This window comes from Prenolepis imparis, unplaced genomic scaffold, assembly GCF_030444845.1.
Source record: "Prenolepis imparis isolate NDT839.2.m4 unplaced genomic scaffold, iyPreImpa1.0 SCAF_3, whole genome shotgun sequence".
NCBI lineage: Eukaryota > Metazoa > Arthropoda > Insecta > Hymenoptera > Formicidae > Prenolepis > Prenolepis imparis.
Window position 1 is genome coordinate 1,255,966 of NW_028141161.1, and position 20,581 is coordinate 1,276,546.

The window sequence follows — 20,581 nt, forward strand, 5'->3', positions numbered from 1 at the left end:
AAAATACAGGATTGACAAGTTGAGATATACTGATATACATTGCAATATTTTATCAATTGTTGAATCAGGTATCCTAAAAGAATATGAATTTTGTATAAAAATCAACAAACTATTATTAAATTCATCTTCAGAAGTATCAGAAAGATTTATATGATCTGCACAATAATTTATATTAAAATCCTTATTAGTGTTTATATATTCGACTCAATATTATTATTGGTATTTAAATCTTTATCAATGTTATAAATATAATTATTAGGAAGAATCTCTGTCGAATTATTTGAATTATCTATAGCATTGACTTTTTCAATATTTAACTTACATTTAGCTAAATGTTTTCTAAATTTTGAATAAGTTTTGAACACGGAAGAATAGTTTGAAAAACAACGTTGTAAGTTTAATTGTGAACCTTCATAAAACGAATAAATTATTATTGTCGACATAATTAATTGAACTTCCGTTATAAAAAGTACAATTTGTACACATTTCAAGGCATGTTTTAAAAATATCTTAATCACTAAAATAGTTTAATCACTAAAATATCCTAATCACTAAAAATAGCTTAATCACTAAAATATCTTTACCATTAAAAAAATTATTAAAAACCAAGGATAGGAAAGTTACTTTTTAAAAATAACTAGTTACCGTTACTCGTTACCGAATAAAAAAAGTAACTAGTTACCGTTACCGTTATTTAAAAAGTAACGATTCGTTCCTCTCCGTTACTTTTAATGCTAAATCGAGATAAGACTAAATAAAAAATAAATTTGTTCTTAAAATGCAACTACAAGGATTATTTTGATTATAGAATTGTTTGGATTAAGATATAGGATTATCTAACTCACAAAATTATGTTAATTTTATCGATATTTTTTATTAACCTTTAATAAAAGTTGATATTCCATTAGATCATCATTTAGGCGACCTCTAAACGGTGACAATACAGAATTACCGATACGAAATAATCTTTCAACTGATACACTGCTTGGTAAAGCCGTATTAAACTTAATAAATAACTTTTTTAATGTCGGAAAATCTTGTAATAATTTAACATCAGATCTTTTTGATTTTAAAAATCGTTGCAGTTCTTCTTCTGACTCCGGAGTTGTTGAATGCCGATAAAAAATAAAAAAATCGTCGTAATCGTCATTATTTAAATTTGGAGAATTTTCACTTGAGCGAATGCCTAACAAATCTTCTAAATAGCTTTCAGCTATTTTTTTTTCTCCACTTTGTGGAGAATGAAAAATAACACTAACCAGTTTGTTTTAAATTTAGGATGTAGACAACTTGCGATTATTAATTCCTTCTTTTCGAATGTTGTACAAAATCTAAAATTTAAAATAACATATAGATACTAAAATTTTTATATTGTTTTTTATACAATGTAAATTGTAAATACTGTATGTATTTTTTTAGTCTTTAATTTATAAATTGATTAACAAATTTGATTTACCTTTGATTTAAACCTTCCTGAATGGCTGTAACTAATGGCTGGCAATCCGTAAACTTATTTGTAATACTAATACTTTCTAGTTTTTCTTGCAAGCTGTTCAAAACAGGTAACAAATATCCCATACACATCCCCACTTCGCTTTGTAAGATGTCCAATGCCTTTGCCAAAGGTTCCATTACCTAAGAATCCAAGAAAATATGAAGAAATGCATTTTTTTATCGTTTATACATATAATTTATATGTTTCAATTTTGTTATATTATATATGTGCATGTAATTTACTTGACAATACTCATCTAAAAATTTTATTTCGTCATTTGTCAATCTCTGTAAGTTACAATAATCCAAACATTGGTTTATTTTCTCTGAGCTGTCTTTCAAAAGAGTGACTAGTTGATATGCGGAATCAAAAGTTGAATTCCATCTATTATAACAACAAATAAATAAATAAGTTTTGTTTTTATATAATACATAATGCGTATGTGTGAGAATAATATATGTATATTCAAAAAAATATTAAGATATTAAATTAAAATAAATATAGATAAATGAAAAATAGTAATAAAATATGTTTTTACCTAGTAACAACGGGGGTTTTTAAATAAACGCCACAAATTTCTTTTATTTTATCTGCCACTTGCGTGGACTGATTTTGTTTATTCCATAATTTAAATAATTTTGCAAATGTTAGCCTGTACTTTTTTTTTATATAAAGCATTATTATTCAAAGCTTTTTCAGAATCTTTGGCTGCAATAAGATTAAGCGTGTGACTAACACACCTATGGTGTGGCGGAAGAGTAATGAAATCTTCTGCGTCTAAATCTTTTATTTCATCCGTGATTAATAAGTCACTTAAATTATGGAATTCCATGTTAGTCTCCTCATCATTTTCTTCTTTTTCAAATTCTCTAACAAATTTAAAGAATTTTATTTACAAAAAATTGTATTTATAAAAAAATTTAATGCGCTTTTAAATATAATTATGTATATAAAAATTATATATATATATACACACACACACACACACACACACACACACACACACACACATATATATATATGTATGTATAGATATAATATCAATATTAAAAATTTGTGCAGTTATAGTGTGAAAAAATATTTTTATATAAAAATATTAGAAGTTAATAATCTAAAATAATTGTGTCTATTATAAATAATAATGTGAAGTGTTACAGTGAATGTAATTTTTATTTATTATATGATTTTTATTATATATGTGATAATAATTGTTATAACTTAATTACAATAATATTTTAATAATAAATAAATTTTAATAATTATATTAATAATAATTAATATAATAATAATTATTATTAATTAATAATTATATTAAAATAATTTTAATATAATTATTAATTATATTAATTATATTATTTTTTATAAATTATATGCCACATGTCTTATTGGAATTACATAATCTATTTCTGCCAGTTGTATTCTCCACATTTTTTTATTTATGGAAGATACTGGCTACCAAGATAACGCCGAATGAATTACATCACGAATTATATAAATATCTAAAAGTTTTGATGAACAAGGTTGATCATATAATTCATTCAATATCTTACATTTACGTCCTATAATATAAATATCATTATTTTCTAATTGTACTACATTTAAAGCGATAATAACAGAATTATCTTTCAGTAAAAAACAATTATTTCGTTTATCATTACAATTTAAATTGAATGAATTTGTTTTGAGAATTTTATATTGATCGATTTTGCTTGCATTTAATAGTAATGGGCCGTCATGATGCTTCTTTTGTAATAATAATGTATCCAAAAATGAAGAATTTGTTGATTGTGGCGATATTATTTTCTATTCACCATATCTTCGTGTTAGTTGTTCTAGTGGTTTTTCAAATTTTCTCAACATTTTTTTTATTTGTATCATGAAATTTTCAAATGGAAATGCGCTAAAATTGTCTAAGGAACCAAATTTTCTGACTTCATCACATAAATGGAGCAAATTATGAATATTATGTGACATAAATTGCACACCATAAAGAATTTGGAAGTTTTCTACGAAATATTTTAATAAATCCTCAGCATATTTTATATTACATTCTTCTTCAACTAAAGATAGGCTCACGAGTATTGATAAAGCTATATGAAGACTTAAAAAATGTACGTCAATATGTTTTTTCAAAATAGATTGCAACACAATTGGTCCTGTATATAATATAAACTGCCGAAATTCTGTTGCTTTCCAGTTGTTAATATCTGTCAACATTCTTGGCTTCCTTGAAAACTCGGATGGTATCATGTCATGAAATGAAATCATATATCCTGAACATTTTATTATGTCATTGTTACTAATTCTTACTGACAAAGGTCCTTTTATCCATAATAATATTAGTTTTTTAACAACACCTAAACAGACTAAGTGCATGTAATCTAATGTTACATTAGTCATTAATCCGATGTTTGGTATTTCCGTTAATATGGTTCTGCCTCGATGATAGTCTTCATCTGATTGTCGAATAAAATCTTCATCCGTTCGAGCCCTACTTGGCACGTCTTCATATGGAAAACAAGTTGTTCTATTTACAGATTTACCAACTATCGTACATTTTGAACAACTTGAAAATCCTGTATGGTCTTTTATATTCAAAATAAATGATTTTGCCGGGGTATCGCAAATGATTGTGGAAAGTTTTATCTCAATTAATCTATTTTCATAAATAAATCCATTATTAATTAGAGATTTTAATTCATTTACAAACTTTCTTAAGTAGTCATTAGCACTTGTCGGCTTTTTCTTGCCATAATAAACCCCTATTACTTTAATTGTTCGTAAAATATTTTCAGATATTAAATTAGGCCAAAAAGAGTTGGTTGATGATTTCGATATTGGTAAGCCATCGATATTTAATGATAAATTTATGTTATCTATACTTTGTCCAGTATTTTTTAATTCCTGCATTATTGAATAAAGAGCTGGCATAAGTCCAAAATGTACATATTGTCCTCCAGCCAAATCAACAACGTTAGTTTCACGAGGTGTGCGAAGTAGGGTCCTAGCATCTCGTGGTAATGAACAGTTTGGTATATATTTAGAAATGATTGGTAAGAGTGCATTAATGGCGTTATGATGAATCGCATACTTTAAAGCCCACTGTGATAAGTCCGCCTTCAATGTATCAATATTAGTGTCATTTTCATCAATTAACTCTTCATTATCAGATTTGTCTGAAAAGTTTGATGGGGATTCATAATTTTCATCATTCAGAATTTCGTTTGATACCTCATCGCATTGCTCAAAATCACAAGAAGTATCTGATTTAGTAAACATTTCATCGAAATCATTATTGATTTCATCGAAATCATTATTGATACTTTCAAATGTATCGCATGCATTATTGCTATTAGTATCTACTTTGATATTTAATTGATTTTGAATTATATGACCAAAATTATTTTCATAGTATTCATGTTGTGTTTTTGCCTGAATGATTCTTCTTTGATGCCTACGACTACACAAATGAATAGCTTTTCTCTTACGTCTTTCTAAAAATTATAAATAGAGAGAATGTAAATCATTCTTTTATATATTAGCTATCCCTGATAACAAAACGTGGTTTCTCAAATAAAATTATTTAAATAATATTAATGTATATATATAATATAAAATCAAGTATAAATTTAATAAATTGATTTGTTTTTTATATAAAAATATGTGCAAGATGTAGTGCGCGAGGGCGAGTTATTGAGCGAGCGCGAGTGCAAGAAGAAAAAAGGTGGAGGCGATGGTTCTGTTTGGAAAATCGTCAGTGTATTTCTACCGCTCTATTTACAAGAATATACAAAGTTCTGCGAGTCGATGCGATCTGTCCGATTTGCGCGCTTTCGGCAACGCAAGCGACCAGGAATATTCGAGAAGAAGCGATAAAGCAATCGGAGCGAATTGTCTCTGGTTCGAACGACTATCACGACGCGAGTGAGTTGAATATACGGGCGAACTGCTTTTTCCTTTCGACCTTCTAGAAGGCTCCTGTATGTTATCTCGTCATTTTGATGACATAACAAAACGACGAGGGGCCTTCTGAGAGTCGGAGGACAAATCCGTTTATCCTCCTGTTTATTTGCTCTCGCTGCGTGAGAGTTCGAATTACCGCGTCGCTTTGCTCGAGCGGAACTGGACGCGGCGCGCCGGCGCCTGCGCGCAGCGCTACGAATCGCGCGCAAGCCCGGTAACGCGAATCGCTCTGTTGTCTCTCGATACGCGACCCGCAATTTATGACAACTTTTAATTACGGTTGCATTCATACACACGCATACATGATTTTACTCGCACACCCACGCACATCTTTGAGGATTCGCAACAAAATATAATTTTTAAATAAAATTTTTAAAAAATATGATTGTCATTAATTTATTAATAATTATTAAGTATTTAATTATAATTAAATTATTAATTTATATATTATATATAAATAATTAAATTTATAATATTATTTAATAATATGTTATTGTAATTATATATTAATATAATTAATGTTTAATTAATTATACAAAATATTTACATATAATATATAAAAAAATAGAAAAAAATAAAATATTTTAATTTTAATTAAAATAAATTTTTTAATAATTAGAATATATTTATTATTAAATATTTAATTATAATAAATAAATAATTTAATTAATTATTATACGACATGATTTCAGCATCGTGCCCACGTATATGTCGTATATAACGTAATGTTATTATGCTAAAAAGTCACTACATTTTGCTATAAAAGGGATATGTTTGATAATGATTAATAATAAAATACCTTGGATTATAGGTAAATTATCTTCTCTCTGATGAACAAACTTATCCATATTGCGATTACAACTTTTATTAAAAAAGAGTATATAACAATAAATTTACTATTAAACTATTTTTTTCAAACGTAACGAATTATATATTACATAAGAGACAATACGCGTCAGAGCCGTGTACGATTTACAGCTAATGTCATGCCTGAGCTCGAACGTCTTATGTCTCCGTGAGCAATCTCGATTGCTAAGTAAACAAGAAAGTCAGACACAATTAGTTGATGCAAAACTTTTGCCAAATACGCGTGAATTTAATGAATTTTTAGCTACATTTATAAAACGCAGCAGTAATGTGCTCCAGTGAAAAAAAATATGTAATCATTGAATTTGAAGATGGTCTTCAAGTTGTACCATCCTGTTGAATTGATGAGAATAAGATTACTTGTTGGCGGCCAAGTCATCTAACGTCAAAAACAGACGTTACTCAAGCAATATTACGCAATATGCCTCGAGAAGGTGATAAGTGGTCGAAGTTGACGATACTCAAAATTTTTGGCAGTTCAGGTAATTTTTATATGCAAAAATATGGTAACATTTATTATTATTTATTATTATTTATATATTGTATATGTATATTGTATATACTCAGCAAACACGATTTTTTTACAGATAATTATGTAAGAGCATTAGATAAGCTTGCTCAAGCAGAGGAGACATCGAATTTAGAAGATTCTGATTTAAATTTAACAAATGTGGCCGCTACCCGAAAAAGGAGGCAACAAAGAAAAAAAAAATTATTTAGTAGCAGTAGTGATGATGATGAGAGTAACGCAGAACAATTCAAAATAAATAAGAAAAAATCGATGTTCCAAGGTTGCATTTGTGATTACAATATAATTAACTTTAACATGATATTTTTAAATAATTGTTTTATTTTTAATAATTGATTACAAATAATTTATTTTAGATAAATTTCCAAAGGAAGAAATAATTAAAAAACCACCACAAATCAATTCTCTTGTGAGAAGTAATAAGCCGAAAATTACGTCAATTGAAATAATTGCACCTCAGCAACCTTCAACTTCAAAAGTACTTATTCATAATAAGTCTAAAAATGTCGTTGAGATTCCCCAACAAGAAGAGAAAGTATCCTGTGGTAATATAAAACAAATTTGTTCAATTATTAATCAGTTTTTAAATTTATTTAACTTTTTTTATTTGATAGGTTTTGAAGAAGCTGTGCTGCGAAAACTTAACTCCATATTAACAAAATTGACGATTTTAGATAATAGAATAACTCAGATAGAGTCACAAAGACAAATGAGAAAAGTTTCAAATGAAGACTTAGATGAATTAGAGGATGAAATTTCCTTGCCAATAAAAAGTATGGTTCAATTAGATGAAATCAAAGAGAAGTTGAAAAGCCGCGCATTCCTAGAAAAAATGGTAAGTTGTATTTTATAGCTTTTTATTATAATTTACAATATTAAATTCAATGTTGTTGAATTCAAATTACAAAAATAATATTTTAATTTCAATGATAATTGTCTGAATTAGAAATAACATGTTAATTTCAATAATTGTCTGAATTAGCAACTTATTTATGTGGCTTCAAAAGCCAACGACAATCTTCATCTGGAACTCCACATATATTAGCATAGAGACACATGAATACAAAAGTAAATTTTTTCTGTAGTTTGTATAACTAAATTATTGTACAGTTGTGTTAATTAAATTTTTAATAATTGTAATTTTATTTTTGAACAACTGTCAAACTGTTAACATGGCGATGACAGCTGCTTGGTGCTATGAATATAACGCACAACGCGTTCGAGACAGCCAATCAGCATCGCGGAAAAGCGACAACGCAATGTCAATAACATGCCTTTTTTAGAAAGGGAAAGAAAAAATTAATTATAGTTAATTTTTTAATATATATATATTGCATGATTTAATATCTTGAATTTACATTTTTTCGTAAATCTTTTGAGTAAAAATACTTTGCATGATATATATTTGGATAATCATTTTTACTTCTGATAACAATATTTTACAGATCACTTATGTTAAAAGATTCGGTGGAAGTGATGTGAATGTGGTGACCACTGGCATCTTAAAAAAATTATTGGACGACTGTTTTGCAGAGCAATTTAGTTGGGATGGCAAAAGAGACAAAAAAGAATTTAAAATTCTTTTAATAGCAAAAGTTTTGAAAAGTTAGAATAATCTATATATTATTTACTATTATTATTAATGATAATTTTACACATTAATTTCTCTAGAAATATCTATCAACTAATATATATGTAAAAAATATTTTCAGGAACAGTATCCAGTATATACCCGAATTGTACCGAGATGGAAATAAAAAAAATTGCGTCTCAATGGTTGGCTCAAGTCAAGGTCAGACATATTCGTCGAGCAAATAAAAGAACTAATGAAATTGATGAAAACAATGATATTTAAAACATTATTAATATATTAAAATTATTTTAAGTAAAATTATATAAATTCATATTTAGCAATTTACTTATATATTTTTGTTATAGATGTAAAATTGATTAAAGTAATGACTACATGTGACAATATATATTAATATTGTAATGGAATTTGTAATAAAAGTTATAAATAAATTTATAAAGTTTAATAAATTAACTGACTTTTAATATATATAATATAAATAGTATATAAATAATATAATATTAACCTAATATAGTGCCACAACATTACAACATTGCAGCAATATTGAGCAACAATATTGCCACAACATTGCTACAACATTACAACAATATTGCGTAGGGTAGGACATAGATAGATTGTTGCAATATTGCAGCAATATTGCATGCAATATTGCAATCTTGCCATGCAATATTGCTTCAATGTTGCTGCAATATATCATGCTGTTAGGGACGGGCGGGTCAAGTACACGGGCGGATCGAATTACTTGCTGCGCTTTCCGTTGTTCTTCGGCGTCAATTTGCAAATATTAAATAAAATTAACATAAATTTTATTAAATTAGTTAAAATTGTTAAAAATTTACAACAATTTACCAGAAACTACAAAATTTTTTATAGAATTTAGATTAATTAACTTTTATTTATTGTAATTGTCCAATATTTATTACAATACAGTTGAAAATAAAAAATTGTATAGAATTTTGTTTAATTTACTTAAATTTGTTAAAAATTTAAAAAATTTATTAGAATGTTGTCAAAAATACAAATATTTTATTAAATTAACTTAAATTTTATTTAATTTGTCAAAATTCTTTTTAATTCAATACAATTTACCAGAAAATAAAAAATATTCCCTAACAGCACATGATATTATACGTATCATCCCATTTTTATACTCATTGTACTGTGATCATCCGTAAAATACTGAGATCAATGCTATAATATCTTTCATAGTATGATTCTGTTTTCTTTCGTGCGTGTATAATCTCAGGTTTGACTCAAAGTACGGAAACAATACGTACTTCCTACCGCGCGAGTAAAATCTCAGGTTTTACTCAAAGTTCTGAAATGGTGCAACGTACTCATTTCTCCCGCGCGTGTATAATCTCAATTTTACTCGCAAGATACAGAAACGGTAAGTATACCAACGACATAGTGATGCTAGAATGGATACACTGGCAGCAACAAATTATTTCACATAGAGTATAGCTCGACTGTCCAATAGCACTCCATGCTATTGGTGCTAAACGCCGAGCTATACTCTATGTGAAATAATTTGCTGCTGCCAGCGTATCCATTTTGGCATCACTACGACTTTGGCATCTGCATACGTCATTCCTGTTTCGATCTTTTTCCGGTAGCCCTGAATGGCATCGAAAAGAGATATTGAAGCGTGACTGTGATATCAAAGGTAATCCTCTTTCTTTTTATTTTTACATTTCGTAAAATATTGAATAAAATTAGCGAAACAAATTTTATATATATAAATTATATGATTTTTTACATATTTTGTATATCTTTTCGTAAAACTTATTTTGATCAAGAGTTTAAGGTTATCCTTGTGCTTGCAAAGCCGTATAGGTATTCAATACCAAAAGATGTAAAGATATAATGATTAAAATGTTTTAACTACATATATTTTAATAATATACAGTTTCCGCAACATAGAGTAACTTCTAAATTGTCAGCAGAATAGTTTCACAAATTATAAAACAATTCTTTTCTATTGTCGTTGCCTGCACTTCATGATGAATAAAAATTTTATTTTTGTTTTAATGATTTAAATTGAATTTTTTACTTGTACGTAATTGTACAATTTATATCTATATTATTTTTTAATATGAAATAAATTAAAGAATTATCTGTCTTGTAACATTATCTGTATATAATCATCAGTCTTATAACATTAACATCCTTTCAGTTCTTAGAATTGCAAATACCAAATTTCTCAGCTGTATTTCTATGGTGCTTTTGTTAAAAAAAGCTTTTGAGTTCCACATTGGTATTATTATTTTGATCAGTTGCTGGCTGTGTTTTCTATCTATCGCTGTTCAGCATTCTAAGCTGGAGAAGATTTACGCAACAGGTATGCTTTATTCAACACAAAAGCCTCTTGCACAATGCTAGGTAACAAGCAATAGGAACAGTAAATAAAAAATATCCATCAATATAAGAGCAGGGAATAATATCTATTCCTTGCTCTTATTCATGGATATTTTTTATTTCCTGTTCCTATTGCCTGGCATTGTGCAAGGGGCTATACACTTTAACTTTTTTAACTTTGAATTTAATCTGAAGTGATATATTTCTTTGTTTATACTTATAACATTAACATGCTTTCAGTTCTCAGAATTACAAATATCAAATTCCTCAGCTGCATTTCTATGGTACTTTTGTTTAAAAAAGCTACTGAGTTCCACATTGGTATTATTATTTTGATCAGCTGCTGGCTGTGTTTTCTATTTATCGGTGTTCAGCATTCTATGCTGGAGAAGATTTACGCAAGGTATGCTTTATTCAACATATACACTTAAACTTTATTAATTTTGAATTTTTCAAACTTAAAAATGTTCCTATGTGAAAGAAAACGAAATATTTCAATATAAAAAACAATGCTTCTATGTTTCTTTATATAAACTTAAGAAACAAAATTTCCTTTTTATTTATTTATATTATAATTGTTTTGCTATTTAGAATGAGCTTATTTTTAAAAAGTTATGACATTCTAATATCATAATTTAAATAATGCTTATTACATATAACTTTTTTTAACTTTGAATTTTATTAATTTATCTTAAGTTAATTTAAGCTTAAATGAGTTATTTTTTTGTTTATGCAAAACTTTTAATTTAGTTAAAAGAAATATTTAATCATCTTTGATATTATAAATTTATATATAATGTTATATATAATGTTATGAATAATGTCCTATACAATTAAACAATATTCCATATATTTCATATACATATATATACATATATATATATATATATATAAGCTTCATTTTGTAAAAAATGAAATTTTTAATTTCATATTTTTAATTGTAATCACTCGAAGTTAAGTTAATTATAAATATTTTTATTATTAATTTTATTTTGTGTGTGTGTGTGTAAAATAATGTTTTTTAAATTAACTTAAACTTTTCACTAAGTTTTTATTTATTTACATAACTTTTCACAAAATTTAGTTATTTTTATAGCCATTGAGTTTAATTTCAGAAAAAAATTAACTTATCCAACTCTTATATTTTTTTACACTAATTGATTTATTACTAATTGATTTATTCCGTTATTTGGCATTCAAGTTAAATTAAAAGTATTAAGAAATTAATATTTTACGAGATATATTATATGTTTGATGTCAAATTATATCAATTTTAAAACTACACATTCTCTGAAACAAAAATTTACAACAAATTATAATTATAAATATCAAAATATAAATATATCAAAATCAAAATATAAGTATATAAATATATAAATATGTATCATATAATATAAATACATATTTAAATATATCATAATAAATTATATATAAAATATAAATAAAAAATATATAAAATAATACATAATAAAATATATATAAAATATCAAAATATATACAGCCATTTTAATGTTTCACCCCAAATTATCTATTTTTCTAAGCCTTTCAAAAAAAAATGTTTCGTATAAAAGGTGTAAGATTTTAAGGAGGAAAGGAGTTGGCGCTACTTTTTCCTAAAAAGTAATTTTCAAGATCATTTGAAAGTCATTTGTTCTTTTCAATGAAACTACCTTAATTTTTTATATAAATTGATATCTCGCAATATTCACTATAAAAAATAATAAGGATAAGATGGCTAAAAAGTGAATAGTTTAAGAGATATTTTATGCTTTCGTTTAATATAATTTCACAAGAACTATATGAAATATCTTATAAAATATTCATTTTTCGTCAATCTTACCTGAAAACTTTTATGCATAAAAAAGGAGCAAAATTAATTGGTGTGAAGAAAATACATAGTTTGTAAGAAAAGGTATGTAACTGCTATAGTTAGAAATTACATACTTTTTATACAAAAAATTGTTTTTTTATAGCGATTGATTCCTTTCATTATTTTGTATTATTTATGTAAAATTATGTTAAACTAAAGTATAAAATATCTCGTAAACTATTCACTTTATGGCTATCTTATTCTTATAATTTTTCATAGTGAATATTGCGAGGAAACAATTTATATAAAAAAATTAAGGCAGTTTTATTTAAAAGAACAAATGACTTTCATATGATCTTGAAAATCGCTTTTTAAGAAAAAGTTATCAGTGCCAACTTTTTTTCTCTTCGAAATCCTACAATTTTTATATGGAACATTATTTTGCAAAAGGCTTAAGAAAAAGAGATATTTGAGGTGGACATTAAAATGACCAATTTCGTATTTATAAATAGATGGCGTGCCTCGCTGCTCTTGCGCGTGGCTTTGCTTGCGCGTTACTTAGTGCGAGACACTACCGTCTCTTCATATCTTACAGAAAAATTTAATATTTATGAATTATTTTTTCTAAAGAAATCATCTTTCTATTTGTACTGGTAAATTGTAAATAATATATATTACAAATACATACATAGTATAATACTATTTTTATAATACTATCTACAATCATTAATCTTTTCATATTGTACAGATATAACACTTCACAAATGGAAATGAATCGAAAATGTCAAAGAAAAGATATGTTATATGTATCAAAGCGACATCTCAGAAAATTAGTTGCACGAGAAGCAAATATTATTTCTCAAAATTTGTTTGATAGAACTTCATTGTCGTGTGATAATAGTAAATTCACAACAGATGTGAATAATGATAGAATTGATTCTAAAAGTATAGATACAGGCAATAATATGGAATGTGAAAATGTTGGTTTTGTACAACATGAAAATACAAACATATTTGTACAATATGAAAATGCGAATAGACAATCGGAACAAGAGTCGGATTTACAACGATCATCTTTAAATATTTCTCGCGATGAATCAAGCGATCTGCCATTTGAAAATGAAAGCGATTTTGAAGACGATCTTGCAGTCTGGGCAGTAGAGCATAAAATTACACATACCGCTTTAAAAGCATTACTATTAACATTGAAAAAACATTCTTATTTTTCCTCACTCTCTGTGGATGCACGAACGATTTTAAAAACACCAAGACAACAAGACATCCGTACAGTTGTACCAGGATCATATTATCATTTTGGTTTAGTGGAATCTATAAGAAAAATATTATATTCTGTAAAAGAGAATATTGATTGCTTAAAAATAGCTGTAAACGTTGACGGATTGCCATTAACAAAATCATCGCAACAACAGTTTTGGCCTATACTTGGATCAGTTATTCCGTATGGTAACGTTTTTATGATGGCTTTATCATGGCTATGAAAAACCGAAGGACACTAATGATTTCTTAAAAGATTTTGTCAATGAGGCTACGGAAATATGCGAAAGTGGAATTAACATTAACGGTCGACAGATAGCATGTCGGATTGCAGCTTTCATTTATGATACACCGGCTAAATCATTCGTTTTATGTGTCAAAGGACATTTTGGGTATTCTAGTTGTACGAAGTGTACTACGGAAGGAGAATATATAAAAAATAGAATGTTTCCCACAAATTGACGCACCACTTAGATCGGATGATGATTTTATACCAAAGATAGACGATAATTTTCACAAACCAGATACAACGTGCAGTTTGTTAAATATTCCTTATTTTAAACCTATAACAAATGTTCCGTTGGACTATATGCACTTAATATGTTTGGGAATTATGCGCAAATTATTGAATTTATGGCTTCATGGAGGAGTACAATATCGACTACAATACAGAGCTGTGGATGAAATTTCTACACATTTAATTACTCATTTAAAGCCATCAATACCAATAGAATTTGCAAGAAAACCAAGAAGATTGGATTGTTTAAAATTATGGAAAGCTACAGAATACAGACTAATATTACTATATACAGGTCCATTGGCATTTAAATCTGTATTAAATAAAAATGTATATATACATTTTATGACATTACACGTCATTATAAGGATCTTGTCTTCAGAGAATTTACATAAACACCTAAACTATGCGCAAGATCTCATTTGTTTCTTTATTAAAACATTTATAAAACTGTACGGAGTTGAAAACGTATCACATAATGTTCACAGTCTAATTCATCTTGTGGATGATGTCAAAAGATTTGGACCTCTTGATAACTTCAGTGCGTTTAAATTTGAAAACTATATGCAGATACTTAAAAAATATCTACGAAAAGCGGAAAAACCTTTACAACAAGTTGTGCGGAGATGCATTGAAAAAAAAAATAACTTACATACATCAACTGCTTTGTCACATTCTGTTCCAAAATGTTCTAATTTATCGTTGTTACATTACGATGGTCCGCTTATATCGAATTGTTACAATCCACAATATAAAATTATCAAGTTTAACGGAATGACATTTAAAGCTGGAACACTCGCTGATAATTATTGTGGCTTAAGTTGTGGCGCGATTGTCTGTATAGAAAATGTGGCTTATTGCGCAAAACAGAATGTTCCTGTAATTATTGGACATGAATTTTTGGAAAAGGAAGATCTGTTTACTGTTCCCTGTTCATCTTCCTTGCTTGATATTTATTCTGTTTATTCCTTGTCTGATTTGAAATCATGGCCACTTCAAAACATCGTTAAAAAATATGTTAAATTGCCAAACACAAATGAGAAATTTGCCGTTTTTCCTCTGATACATTCCAACGATTAAAATCTTATCCATTTCTATACAGAATGGCCGACAAGAACAAAAAATTTCTAGTTGTTGAATTTAAAAATGGACTTCAAATAATACCTACGACTTGGTTGACCAGTGATTTAAAAAGAGTGAAATGGCCTAATTGTTACATAACTTACAATAGATACGACAGCAGTAAGATGTATGGAAGAACCTCAATCAACTTGGGAGGAGCATCCTATTATAAAAATATTTGCAACATGTTGTAAGTAATATTTTTCACTATTTTGTGATTTATTTTCCATATGTAGCTCATATATTTTTATTTTGTTTACTGTTACGGAAAATGGTGATGCTTATTACGATATATTTTTTAGCTGACTATGCAGTGGCACGAACAAAATTAAAGCTGGCCGAGCAGTTATCAGATGTAAATACATGCTCCGATGAAGAAGAATTTTCAAAAAAATCGCGAAAATTCAGAGCTGCTAAAACATGTGAATCAAGCTTTAACATCGACAGTGAAGAATCTGAAGCAGACGAAGCAATAACTTCATCTCTTCCAAATCCTCCATGCAAGCGAACGAACATCAATAGTGGAAAAAAAACTCAGGCACATAAAGGTAAAAATAAAATTAAGCATTATTAGCAGATCAGTTGGTCAATTTTCCAAATAAGAAATAAAGAGTCAAGTTTTATTTTTGAATATAAAATAATTTTTTATTAGAATAAAAATTGTTTCGTCTATCTAGAACAAGATTATATTCGAATGACACTTATTCATATATTATTACATATATAAACTTATATTTGTTTATTATTATTATATTATTAAATTTCAATGTAAATAAAATATTAATTAAGATAGACGAATACATTTTTGCTCCAATTTTTTTTATAAATAAAACTTGAATTCTTTATTTGTTATTCCCCTTTTTCGGAAAATTGCCTAATTAATTGATTTTACTTTTTCTTACGCTGAATTCGAGCAGTAAGAAATATTTTTTGTTATATATTAAGATATCCTCAACGTAATATCAAAATTTTAACTTTTTAATTTTCGAACTTTTTCTTGTAATTAATAATAACAATGCAACAAGAAAATAATGCATATAAAATAATAATAAAGAATAATGTAAAAATAATGAATAATGCGATGTAACGAATATGGCTAAAAAGATGAATGACAAATAATATTAATACTGAATAATGCAAATAAATAAAATTTTATTTAAGTAATAAGCTAAATTAAAGTTATTGGAATCAATTTTTTAAGATTTTGTTTCTCACAAATTACACAAATATTGCATATTTAGATAAATGTGTTTACATTATTTGATAATATTTACATATTTTACTATTTGTAGAGTCACATTCTTTGCAAATAATTTTAATTTTTGTTACGAGCATCTATTATATTAATGATAACATGTTTTACTTGATTTAGATTCACAATGCACTACAAACGCATTACAGTGCAGTAGTGTGAATGCCGAATGGCAGGATAATGGGAATAAAGTCCCATATACAAGTTCGGATTTAAATGATAAACGAGGTTAGTATGCAAATAAATTCTATATAATTTCCATTTTATCTTTGTAAATAATTTCTAATGTCGTTACGAGAATCTATTATATTAATGATAACATGTTTCATTTGTTTTAGATTCACAACGCACTACAAACGCACTACAATGCAGTAGTGCGAATTCCGAATGGCAGGATAATGAAAATATAGTCCCATATACAAGTTCGGATTTAAATTATAAACAAGGTTAGTATGCAAATAAATTTTATTTTATTTTTGTAAATAATTTCTATTTTCATTACATGTCTGCATTAAACGTGGCGACTGACCGTACGGTCAATCGTTTGCCACCGGCGCTCGACTTAGGTTTCTTGGTGATGGCGCTCCCGGAAGATATCGATAGGGTTGACGCCTTTCTCTTTTTGGCAGCGGTGCTGAAGGTGTCGATCGAGGATATGGTGATGACATCGCTGCGTTTATCTCTCTTGTCTCTTAAGCGGGTGGAGAAACGCCTGGTTTGAACGACGACATTCTTTTTTGTCCTTTTTCTGTCTCGCTTGACAACGGTTGCGTCAGTTGAAGAAGAAAGAAGGACGTCCTCTTCCTCCTCCTCCTCCTCCTCCTCCTCCTCCTCCTCCTGCTTGTCCTTGTCGTCTTTGGACGATGGCGATGGTTGCTCGACTGTCGTCTCGTTGGCAACTATATTTCGTTTTTGTGTTATCGGAATCGGTCGAGGTGCTAGGAACGGAACGTTGTCTGTCGACGTACCGGGAATAGCGTCTGAGTATACGGCTGGGCGCTGGTCGTCGTTTACATATTTTAATAACATATCGACGGCGTCTTCGTACACGTTTACTCGTGCATGGTTGTCTCGTAGGGAAATATTTTCCTGTAAAGTTGTGGATGGGTTGGTAAAAGTCAAGTCGGCGTACGTTTGAGCGTCGATGGCGTCGAGGCCATTGCGCGTCGAGACGTCTTTGTTTTTGTCGCTCTCTTCCTCGGACGTGACTATTATACGTTGTCGCCTTGGTCGTTTCTCGTTCTTCTCGCCTTGTTTCATTTCGACGCCTCGGTTTGCCTCTTTAAAGTATTGTCGGGCCTTGTTCAACGTCAGTGTTCCGTAATCTGGAACAGAGATGTGACAGCCGCACTTGACCACTAGCCAGTTGTTTTTTCTGACGGTGGCTCCTCCGCCGTCGCGCTTAATGTCCAATAGATTGGCGGGAAATACGTGAACGTGCGATTTTACAAATTGAGTAATGGTCTGGAAAAAGTTTGTTCTATCCGCGACATATGCGCTGGAGAGAACAACTTTTCCGAACGTGCCCGTTGGCTTCAACGCGAGTGCGCGAGATACTTTGTCCGCTTGCACAGTGCCGGACAAGAATACGTCGCTCCTTTGCCAGCCGGCCTCTCTCTTTCGACGCAGGAATTGTCGAAAGGTGAACGCCGACTCGTAATTTTCTAAAATACCGTGCATCTCGTTGGTCACGTCTGCAATGTCGAGGTACGCTTGCGTGTAAAAGCAGTGCGTAGGCCCAGGACGCGTAACACGTAAAGAAGTATCTCTCGATGTTTGGCTCGTCGAGAAAAAGTTTGTCGTTGATAAGTCGGCCTACATCGGCCACGAATCGCGCGACGACAGCGATGTGTCTCGGCACGCACAGCGAGAATAGCGGAAAGGCCTGTCGATCGGTCTCTGGATCGTGCAATTTCTTTATGCGCACTACACGTTGCGTGCAAGAGGCGTTCTCGGTTCCTCCCTCGAACATGACTTGATAATTGTACACGGTGCTGCGACCGTGGACAAAGTACATAATCCTAAATTCCGCTTTTATCGCTCGGGCGATAATATGGGGCGGAACGAAGGGAGACCGATCGTACTTGTCCTCGAGATTGAGTAGATGGTGGAGGAAGCGCAAGTCCGGTCCGATGGTTCGATCGACGTACCTTTCCCAGCGGGACATGCGGTATATGAGGTGGTGCGCCAACAAGAGAGAGGTTACGATGCAAAGGGCGTTATCGTCGAATACGTACGAGTCGTTGATGGCGTCGACTATGTTGCCCACTCGCCTCTGATCCAGAGTGAGGACCTCCTCTATTCTTAGAGCGTGTCTGGTCTTGATATAATTCTCGCAGTAAGAAATTATGTCGCGTATATATTGCTTAGTGTTCTCTGCTTGTTGCTTCATAATACGCGAATTGTCGGCGTAACCGCGGCAAACGACGTACGCGCCTATGAAGCCGGAATCGGACGGTCTGGCCATTTTCGCGGCAGAGCTGTACGCTTGCGCGTACGTCACTCAATGCTGGTTGGCCGATGGCGACGCGTGTCTTCTAAAGTAGCCAAAGTTTGCTAGAAATCCGGTACGGTATCTATCGATTTTGCCGACGATATTTACGGCGTCTCGAAAGACGTGCGCCAACGAGTCGCGACTCTTGCCGTCCAGTTTTACGAGGAGGACGTCGCCGTCCGAACAGTTGAGCGTGTCGGCGCGATGCACCTGGAGGATGTCTATATGACGGTGGTCCAACGCGATGGCTTGTTGCAGAAGATGATGAGCATTTATCTTGTTCAAGCGCATCCCGTGTTGGGCGATATAGAATCTGGCGCACGTCATACCGCAGGTGTTGCGCAGACTCTTGGTCGCGAGAACGTTGGACAATAGGTTTGTAAATTGTTTGTAATCCGCGCTCATTACGTTGTACGACCTGTCCACGTCTTGTCGCACGTAACGTATGCCGCCTTTGGCGGTCTCAGTGTTCTTGTCCAGTAGTCGAGCCGCTCGGATGATAAACTTGGAGAGGAAGGCTGCGCAGCAAGCTCGAAGACGTCCCTCTTCGTCGTACGTCGTTTGAGGCGGAAGTTTGCGGAGGAACGCGTATCTCTCGTCCATTTGAAACAAAACGAAGAGAGCCCGATTGTCGACGCTGCCCAATCTAAATTCGTACCAAGTTCTCTTGGCATCGATACGGTCGCTCGCCGCCTTGAATCTCGCCTGGTACGGTCGCGCGAATTCTCTCCGTTTGTTCAAGTAACACGTCAGTTTGATGTTTTGCGACTTAAAAATTTTACTCGGCTTGACATTAATGTCGCACGAGAAGTTACAGTGGAACGGCTCGGCGGTGTAACAGCAGCAGATGAAGGAATCAATGTCGCCTGTCGTCGTCACGTCGAATCCGCTCTGGTAATCAAAATCGACGATTCGCGCGTTTAACATGTCGAACGTGTCGCTCCTCTCGCTGTTCATCTCCGTGTCGCTGTTGTCCGTGTCGTGTTGATGAAACGACATTTTTCTCGTCTGCAGAAAGACGGTTTATCGGGTCTTATTCGAGGACCGAGTGTCAGCAGCAGCAGCAGCAGCAGCAGGTGTTAACGCTAGCTTGCAAACGCTTTCTCCTTTGAAAAGAAAAAGCAAACTATCGACACGCACAAAACGAAAGCTGAAAAGAAACGCAACACTCGAGTAAAAGGAAATATAACACTTACCTCGGTTGTTTGGTCGTCCTGTAACAGCGTCTTGAAAAAGACGGTTTACCGTACGCGTCTTGAAAAAGACGGTTTACCGTACGCGTCTTGAAAAAGACGGTTTACCGTACGC

At 30.9% G+C, this 20,581-nt stretch overlaps 2 pseudogenes; one reads left to right on the top strand and one right to left on the bottom strand.

The window, feature by feature from the left end:
* Positions 1-860: 860 nt before the first annotated feature.
* On the bottom strand, positions 861-4,506 carry LOC145933867 (uncharacterized; annotated as a pseudogene).
* Positions 4,507-13,377: 8,871 nt separating this feature from the next.
* Positions 13,378-15,485, top strand: LOC145933868 (uncharacterized; annotated as a pseudogene).
* The last annotated feature ends 5,096 nt before the right edge of the window (positions 15,486-20,581 follow it).